This window comes from Misgurnus anguillicaudatus, chromosome 11 (assembly GCF_027580225.2).
Source record: "Misgurnus anguillicaudatus chromosome 11, ASM2758022v2, whole genome shotgun sequence".
In the NCBI taxonomy this organism is placed as follows: domain Eukaryota; kingdom Metazoa; phylum Chordata; class Actinopteri; order Cypriniformes; family Cobitidae; genus Misgurnus; species Misgurnus anguillicaudatus.
The window spans coordinates 10150781-10161072 of NC_073347.2; the positions used below are offsets into that span (position 1 = coordinate 10150781).

Consider the following 10292-nt stretch of genomic DNA (forward strand, 5'->3'; position numbering starts at 1 on the left):
AAATAAAGAATTAATTGCCCCTAAACTTCTGAGCAGTATTGTCCATTTTTCATATTTCTGTGGACATTTGTTTATTGGAGCACTATAACACACCGCAGTTAGTCATAGTTTCCCCTGAACCAAAGAATTATTCAATGCTGAGACAGAATAAATGGTTCAACACAAAGCACAGGGAAACACCTGAGAAAAGTCATTCCCGCAGGGAGGGATTTGTTCTTCATGTCCCTGTTTGTTTCAGAACGTTTCGCATGACTGAGTGCACTTTTGCTTTTGGTTTCATAAAGAGCCCCCTACTATTCCAAACAGTCTCACGAACACATAGCTCACAGAAACACAAGCCGGATACACAGTGCACTTAGTACGTTTATATAACCCTTACAGATTATTTACCTTTGGGATGTTTAAGCATTTTTCATATCATAAAAATAGTTTTTTATTTAGTACTAGCTTGAAAAAATAACAAAATAAATGACTATACAAAATAAACATATTCTATGTTTGTCTTTTACGTTGATACATTTGGCAGATGCTTTTATCCTAGAGCGTGTTAAACAGCACATTTTATCAATCCGTGTGTTCCCTGGGATTCAAACCTATGATCTTTGCACTGCTACTACAATGTTTTACCAATTGAGCAAAAGCAAAACTTGGTTCCTGTGACTCTCAGTATTGTGCATGGCCTATTCAAGCATCAAAGACTGTGAGAGTTGCGTTTGTGTCTCTTATCATGAGTGTAAGTGCTGGATCACAACATCATTTAAACACTAAACATGTTCAGAAACCAAAGATGTCCTGTGGAAACCAAAGAAATTACAGTTCCTGGAAACTTTTTAAATTCAAAACATCTTGCCGATTCTGGAAAGGGTATGCACACTTCTGAGCAAACATCTACCACATGCGAATGGATGCTGTGATTTCTTAAGATTTATGGATGCTCGTGACGTTTTTAAGATATCCTACATGATACACAAGTTTGAACATACACAAAAGATCTGAAAAGACTACCCAGTTCACCCAGGAATGAATTAGTGTGTCGTTCGGCTCACTTTGTCTTTTCCATAGCTGCTTGCACCCTGCCTGTTGGAATGTGGCAGTCATTAATTCCATGGCTCAGTCCGAACAAACGTTCAGAAACAGCCAGCAGTGGGAAGCATACCCAACTCATTAAGAGTCCTCTCAGCGCCCGTGTGTGTTTGCTAGCACTAACATTGCACGCACTCATTTGCATTGGGCTATGGGGTCGGATCCATGCCATGTGTTTCGGGGTCAGGCAGGAATCAGGAGTCTTGCTTTTGTCCCGCGCTTTAAACATGCAAAGTGTTGAATCAAATCCTCCTATAGTACTGCTGCTAGTCCTGCAGTTGCACACTGGAGAGTTTCACTTTTCTTATAAGCAGAACTATAAGAAATAACTTATAATGCCAATGCATACACTGTCAAAAAAAAGATAATAAATTTTACCCTAGCTGTCACTGGGGCAGTACCCTTTAATATTGTACCATTTATGTACAGATTTGTATACATTTCGTACCTTTGAGGTACTAATATTCTCTCTTTTGTACCAATGTGTACCTCTGAGGTACCATTATATTGGTGTACATTTTGATGGGGTATTGCCACAGTGACTGCTAGGGACGTTTTTTAACAGTGTAGGTGGACCTACTGCTATGTACATAATGGGTGCTAGTTTGAGTAAGACTATTAAAGACTGTTTGAGATATTGGATCTTTTTGTGTGTTTAATATACAGGTTTAAAATCTCACCCAAGCTCCATCTGTTTCACATCCTCACTTACAGGATTTAATTTTGACTCTGTGTAATAGATTGTGAACGCTTTACTGCTCCAACATGATTTCAATTATTAGCCCAAGCGTGGGAGATGTTTGGTTGCAGAAAACTAAACCATAATGTGTCACGTTTTTTCTGAGAAGAGGAAAAGAAAGAGACAGGAGGAAATAAAAGAGAAAAGATGTTTCTCAAACACACATTTTCCAAAGCTTTCTATTCCATGATGCACATCAACAACTTAAAAGGATACTCCAGCCAAATATTAGAATTATCCCATAATTTACTTAACCCTCAAGAAATCCGAGATTCATTTGTCCATCATCTTTCAGACAAACACATTTGGAGTTATTTCAGTAAATGTACTTGCTTTTCCAAGCTTTGAATTGGTGAAAACAGAGATCAGGGAACAACTTTTGACTTTAAACCCCAAAAAAGTACATCCATCCTTCACAAAGGTAAGCCAAAAGGCTCCAATGGGTTAATAAAGGTCTAAATCAGCCAGATCTCATGAGTAGTTTATGAGTTGGCTAATTCGTAGAATTCGAATTTGTAGAAAGTTAATAGTGCAAAAATGTACGATAATCATAAAAAAACAACAACAAAACCCCACCCCTAACCCCAACGTCACAGTAGTCAAGGCAAATTGTACAAAAATGTATGGGGTCGTACGAATTAATATGAATTAGCCACCTTGTAAAATACATGCGAATTGCCATTAGATAGCGTTGGAGTAATCAATGCGGTTGTAAAAATGTAAATATTTTAAACTTCATAAACTATAATATCTAGCTTTTGGTCGTGCCGCATTACCACCTCGGGTTGGGTGTGCATTATTTTCTTATAATTCTATGGCCCGTCGTCAATTATTCCTTACTTATAAAGTTTGAAATATTGATTTTTTTATACAATTGAATCTGCTACCCGCAGAAGACCTTTATTAACTTATTGGAGCCGTGTGGATTAACTCTGTGAATGATGGATGCACCTTTTTGGCTTTAAAGTCAAAAGCTGTTCCATGGTCCCTGTTTTCTACCAATATAAAGCTTGGAAGAGCACTCATCTGAAAGATAATGGACATACCCTCAAGCAATCAGAGATATGTCCATTGGATGAGTAAATCATGGGGTAATTTTGATATTTGGCTGGAGTATCCTCCCCCCCCCCCCCCTTCATCATGGGTGATAATAAAATAATATAAACACAATGTTATGCAAATATGAGTTTGTAATTACATTTAATAACCTGCCAATGACGCAGCAGCTCATATCATAAATCCCATGTGTTATTAAAAGGGCTATGTGAAAATTCTGATCCATATTAAAATCCATTGCTCAGTACTTCACACTTCCCTATACAGTGTGACAGAGGGAACTCTGCATTTAAAGACACAATGCACCCCCACTGGCACACCCACCACATGCTGGCTCTATTTCAGATATATATGGTTTGAATGTACATGGGAGGATGCATAACTCTTAGGGATCTTTATCAGGACTAGGTAAAAACATGAATGGGGAGATGTTGGGGCATAAGGGCCATTTGTTTTTGACAAATTCTCACATCTCTGTAATACAAACTGGATTATTCTGGCCATTTGGATCACCATTTGTTAAACATTATTACAAAATAGGTCATAACTACTGTAGACTTTGACTATGTTCAGATTGAAATACCTGAGTATTGCTCTCAAAATATTGCACAGTATGCAGCATACTCAAGTTGTTGTCACATTTTCACACTGTGTAAGATCATCATCCTGAAATGTGAATCTTCAGTCATGTATTTTACACATTTTCGGGGCACATAGAGGTCATACAGAATTTCCTTACATCCAGAAACTTTGCACTACTGGACTCATGTCACATGCATATAAATGCATTATGGATCATATAAGTTGCACATACACTCTAAAAATGCTGGGTTATTTTCAACAGTAATACAAATGTGGCTTACAAGATGAATAATGCATTTATTCCTCATTATATCATTGTGCTCTCGGGGTGCTTCTTGTCTATCTGTGCTCTAAAATATGTTTTGTCTATGAGAACTGACATAACTACGCTCAGATCTACACTGCAGTGGGGTGAGGAGGTCTTCCCCTGCTCCCTAATTCACCACCAATTGCGATTTGAGAAATAATGGGGGTCTTGATCAGTGATGTAAACCAGAGCATTGTCACGCTGACAGAGTGACCTGAATAATATGTGGGCCTGTTGGCCATTGAGATGAAAGGAAAGATGGAGAAGAGGAGAAAGAGAATGTGACAAAGAGGACAAAGAACAAGGCAGAGAAAATCCATACAAAACCTGTACTGAGGTGTCCAGCTTAGATCGCAGACTGAAAATATTTCACAGCTGATGAGCTGTTGAATGCTGAGAGTGAAAGAGAGAGAAAGAGAGAGATCAGTTGGCCAGACCAACTGGAGAGATGGAAAGAAGTTATGTAAGAAACTCTCATGAAAGAAAGACAGGATTATAGAGGGAGAGATAGAAAGCAAAAGAAAATAGGTTTCCTGTAAAGGGATTTTCCGTTTTTTCCTGTCTGCATTTCTTTTTGTTTCACTTTCATTATTAGTTTCTTATGTTTATGACCACTGTGTCAGGATCCTGCCAGGTCCTTGTTTGTATTTAGATCTAGTTCAGCATGGCAGGGTTTTTGAATTTTTTTTTGGGAAGATGCGTGGTTTTAGTATTGGTTTATTTTGACCACGCATTTCCCGAGTCTCGTCACTTTTTCCCCGATCCCTTACTTGTGATTCTTTTCAGCTGTGTGTCATTAAGTTTTCCCTATTTAAAGTCCTTGTGTTTGGTATGGGTTCGTTTTGTACTGTTACCTGTGAGAGTATTAGTCGTGTGTGATATTTAGCCAAGTTTAGTGTCTTTTGTTCAACTGTATAGTGTAGTCTAGTCTTGTGTTTATTTAGTGTTGATTCCTGTCTTTAGTTATAGCTCAGTGTATATCCTGTTTTGTTTTGCCCCATCGTGGGTTTTGTGTTCCTGTTTTTTACCCTGTTTCGTCATTAAAGTCCTGTGTTGTTATCCACGTCTGCGCTTGGGTTCATCTTCTGCAAAATTCCTAACACACTGTACTGTACATTCACCCTACTTCATACAAGCACACCAATAGCACCGCATGTAGCACAGATTTGTGTTGTAACAGATGGTAGGTATTCATGGTGATTCGCATTAGATTGTCATAACTACAATATTTTACTGTACAGTGCAAATGCCTGGCATGAGTTTCATGACCTAAAGCTAGCTAGATGATTCACAAAACTTTTTGCAGGAACTTGCAAGACAATATTTTTTTTTCTGTTTATTACCTGCAACGATTCAGGTGTGCAAGGGGTTTTATATGAAGAGTTTGGTTCCAAAATCCATTTAAATTTTTTTGTTACAAACTTTCACATAGCATCTATAGGTTATAATAACATTAAAAATTCAAATCCGAAATTTGATTTTCAAAGACTTATAAAACCTGATTCTTTTTTCAGCAAAATGCAATAAATCCATTGAATCAATATATAAATGTGCATTATATTCCACCTTATATTAATTTAGTTGACTAGTGGTATACACTGACTAAAAAACAAACACTAATGTCATCAATCAAAACACTTACTTTGTCATATTAAGAACACTGTCATTGCTGCTGTCATCCTCAGGACGTCGTCGCTGAACTTTTTTGACAGCGATAAGCTGTAAAAGGTTTTGGTCCTGCTCGATTTTTGTTGACTTCAAGTAAAATAATAGAATTTTCATAAGATCCCCTGGGGTCAATGTGTTAACATGACAGAAGCTAGATGCCGTCATGTGAGAACAAGCAACAACCGGCATTTTTCCTTCGCCCGAGTGCCTCTCACATAAATTATTCGGCTTACGTTTCTTCCCCACTACAGAAAACCTGGTTTATCAATGCCATCAAAATTACTATTTTGTTTTTGTTTGTTTGTTGATCACAAAGTAGATGAGAAAAAATAGGATTCTGTGTGTGTACAAAGCGCCGCCATCACTGTTTACAATGCGTAAAATGGTGCGAGTGATTTGTTGAGCGGATTTATTGCATTCTGCAGAGAAGGAGGAGTGGCATTTGTCATGGTTTGGGAAAAAAGGGAGAAAAGATGACAGAATAACACAGTCAATATCAAATTTTGCGTAAAATTAAAATTAAGAAGAATTAAGAATTTTTAATACAACCTGATACAATACTGATTTTGGTGGTAACTATTTTTTTAAATGATGTTTATCACATTTTGGAACCAAACTCTTCATAGTGATAAATGTTTTTGTGTGGAAGTGGGCCATTGAGAGCATAAATCAAAGGCAGTAACAACAAGTAATACTTTCACATATGCACTATATACAGTAAATATACAGTATACTTTACTTTCTTTAAAAAATAGTAATACTTTTTCATAATTATTAAACATACATTTAAATACAATAATGCAAAATAAACTTTTCATAATCTTGCTTACACCAAAAAAAAGGACTTCTATAAGATTCTATAAATGTTCAAAATTGTTTGTTTTACCTTATGCCTATATCTTTATTTACTGACCCATGCAAATTTGTAGCAAGCGCTATAGAAATAAACTAAAATTTAACTTTGCGATGAGATTGCTTCCAATGCTAACACATGCTCCCATTTTTTTCAAAAACAGCCTTATGTCCAGTGTACTGTATTTTCCCATATAGGTCATAAGTATATCCTAAACATTGGTGCTAACATTGGTGGGAGATTGGGCTGTTTTAGATTTTTTGGGGGGCATGTCCCCCTCAGTGTGGTTACTGCCCTGCCACATAGCAATTTGACTTTGGGATGGATCCGCACCGGATCTGAACCAGAGCTGCACAGCAAAATCACTGGTGTTAAAATAACACCCACGGTGTCAAATTTAACACCGGCAAAGTGTGTATATGTGTCCACACTACACTGTGTTAATTTAGTCAAAAGTGTAGTGTTAATTTAACAACACCCATAATATGTTAATTTAACACTCAATATTGTTAAATTTTACACTTTGTTCAACACTATTCATTGTTGTTTCCACACTACACTGGTGTTGGCACAGAAATACAGTGTTAAAAATTAACACCCCTAATTTAAGGTCAACACCAGTGTAATGTGAATTCAACAATGTTAAGTGTTAAAATACTGATTAATAGCCACTTTTGTTGCTAATGGGTTGTTTCTATAAAAGAAAAATGACAAGAAATATTGCAAAACCTCTTTTTATTAAAGTAAATCACATTTAATATTTACATTGATACACACAACACTTTGCATTTAACACTGCTTATTTAAATACCTCAGCTACAATTAGAAACAGAATACAGCATGGAATAATGAAAGTTATCTTACACCACAGCGCAGTGACATGAAAACCACTTATTATAAAGGTCTTTAATAAATCAAATGAGAGTTAAAAAAAATTAGCCACCCTACTCAAAACTTGAACATTAAAATACATGCAATTACCTTATCGACAAGCAGAAATGCTTATCCTTCACAATACTAAAGATTTTTCCATAACAAAACAGACATTTCAATTCAAAAGACGTTTCATTTTTCTTAAACACGTTCCAACCTGGTATTTAGTTCTGTAGTTGTTTTACTCATGATGTAGTGGGAGGCTGCATCAGTGGTCTTCATCATGCAGGGAATGGCTTTTTGGTCCAGAATGATGCAAAAATTCTGGATGCAACTTTTGTTCCCAATGCAGAGCAGGCAGGGCCATCCTGATCCATCCACCTCAAAGCATGGATTGATGCTCATCACCTAAGTGTTTTAAAAGAGTGTATTAGATGAATGTATTTGATGTGTATTTATGAACTTGTATGCATTTACATGGGGTGAACAATGCAAGCAAACTAACTGCTGAATAAATAACTAGAACAAAATACCAAAAAACTTACACAGCACAATCAGTAGCTTCAGTTGCACATTGACCCTCTCCAGTCTTTCCTCCTTTCACAAATGAAGGCAAGAGGTGAATGAGCAGGGAAGAGCTGCCACATCACTGTCCCATCCTAGCAAAACAGAATATAAACACCATGAGTATACAGTTAAGCTTTAAAACCGTAAAAGTAGCAAACCCATGTACACTTACCATATTTTAACTATTGTTGACAAGACAGAGGGTCATCCATATCTTCATCAGGATGTAGTCTGCAATTATCCTTTAATTGTTGTATGTTGGCTATTTTGCAATACATCACCTCAGCATATTTCTGCAGATTTTCAAAGACAAAAAGGGTCAAGAAAATACCAAAAAGGGCGCAGTTTTAACCGTTATTTGAATCAAAATCATCTCAGTATAATCATGTTAGAGACAGTGTACAGTACTAAAGTACTGTGTTTACTCACATAACTAGTTGGTAAGCTCTTATCCTCCAAACTGGGTTAAGAAATAACAGTTCCAGAATTCATGGGGATGCCGTATTCAAATATAGTCTGGTAGGGTCCTATCACAAAAAAATGACAATAAAGACTCTGAAAACTCAACATTCTTTTTATATTAAAAACAGCACTCAAGACAATATGAATCTTCAATAATACATTTTCAAAATAGTAATCAATTTGATTGCTATTTAATATGATATCAATAGCAAAACGATGTATGAGAAGATAATATATTTTATTAAAGTTGGCAGCAGGTCATGTGACTTTCTTGCCTGATTAATAACCATAATATGTACAAAACTACATATACTAAAAAGATTGGTTAACTGTTCAGTTATGTCAAATAAAATGATTTATATGTATAATATATAAACTTACCTTCTGTAATGAATTTATATAAGTAGCAGTCGTTTCTCATTGGAAGTCATCCATGTCAGGTCTTGTTTAATAAACTGCCCTAAAAACAGCATCTCTTCTGAATGATTTGAAGCACTCAGTGTGTACTTTCACCAAACTAGCATCTATAATGACAGAAAAACAAATGTTCGCCATACACGTTTTACACTTCGTATGTATTTGCTATTTGCATCTGTCTGACATCTAGTGCCACGAAAAGCTTACAACACACAATGCATCCAATCTGTGCATATTCTGAGGTAAAATGAATTGTTGGTTTGGCGATATTTCCCCTGTTTGCATACATCTAAAAAAAACACATGACGATGCGGTTGCGGTTTTCTCCGTGTTTTTCAGTAATTTGAATAATTAACCGATCACGTGCATGTAAACGACCTCGTTAACTCACGGTATCTAGCCTATATGATTACCTCATAACGAGCATCATATGGTGAATAAACGAGCTTTCATTTAACTTAATTTCATACCTTTCAATTTGTAGTGCATGTCGCGTTTTATCATGGTTCAATTCTTTCATTCATTCATATCTCCTGTTATTATCCTTCTTTGTTAAAACTTTTAGCTAGCAGTTTAACTGTATAACTAACAAGGGAACAACGTAACACAAGGTAGCTCTGATTAAACTGAACCAAATAACGAACAAAGTGGAAATAAAATGGGGAAAATATCTTATTTAGGTTTTTTGGCAAATGGCTGCGTAGAGTCAGACAGAGAAATAACAGTTTAATTTAGCTAAACCATGTGAATATTATGAGATTTACCTGCTCTCTTCAGTCCTCCTTTGAAAGAAAATGGCGGAAAAATCCCTGACAGGATATGTTTAGTGGAGGCGTGGCTTGATTTACACCGCTCAGAGTGAAATCTGATAACACCCTTGTTTCACACTGACACTGTCGTGGATATAACACTGGCCTAGCAATGGCAGTGTTATTTTATTACCAGATAGTGTTAAAACAGCATCAACACTGTGTATTTAACACCATCCCTGAAAATTTAACACTGGTGATTTTGCTGTGTGACAACTTTGGGAGTCTATTGCTATCTGGGTTGTGGCAATGCTGAGAATGTTGAAATTAATTTTTAAGAGGAACTCAAGAAATATATAATGTATATATAATATATAATGTGTTATAAACCATAGGCTAAGCAGCACTGTAATTTTTTAACTAAACATTTTTATGTTGACACTGCAAAAAATGTACAACATTTTAAGTGTGTTAGTATGGTCAAATAATTTTTAGAGATGTAGAAACATGTATTTAGGCTTAGATTTATTCAGTTGTACAGGTTATTTCGGCACATATTCCACATAGTCCATCACATGAAGAAGAGGTACTACTTACAGTTTTTTATCTAAAACATAATCCTGATGTTACTTTAAGTACTGCTGCCTCAGTACTTCCTTTATATTCAAGTCAACTGTCTAGATGAAATCACATCACTAATATTGAACATATCCTGCTAAATCTCACATTTGCTTAAGAGATTGATAGCTCAACTTTAAACTCTTAAACTAAAGCATTTATTTGGTCTGAGTGAATGTGTTTCATGTTGCGCATATTGAAATCGAGATTGCGTGTTGAGGTCCTCGCCAGGCGAATTTCGTCACATTTCTGCCCTGCATTATTTCCAGATTATAGATGTTTATTTCCATCTTATCACAGTATCAGGCCTCCCATTGT

The 10292-nt window shown here is 36.1% G+C and overlaps 1 long non-coding RNA gene across 2 annotated transcripts; it reads right to left on the minus strand.

Moving 5' to 3' along the window:
• Window positions 1-6638: 6638 nt before the first annotated feature.
• On the minus strand, window positions 6639-9632 carry LOC129454347 (uncharacterized). Of its 2 annotated transcripts, XR_012372077.1 has the most exons (6): window positions 9372-9632; window positions 8572-8714; window positions 8158-8255; window positions 7901-8021; window positions 7707-7820; window positions 6639-7569 (listed from the first exon to the last, which is right to left on the minus strand). It is a non-coding gene; the product is annotated as an uncharacterized lncRNA (long non-coding RNA). The 2 variants fall into 2 exon arrangements; XR_012372076.1 differs by having other exon boundaries at window positions 8572-9632.
• Between the last annotated feature and the right edge of the window lie 660 nt (window positions 9633-10292).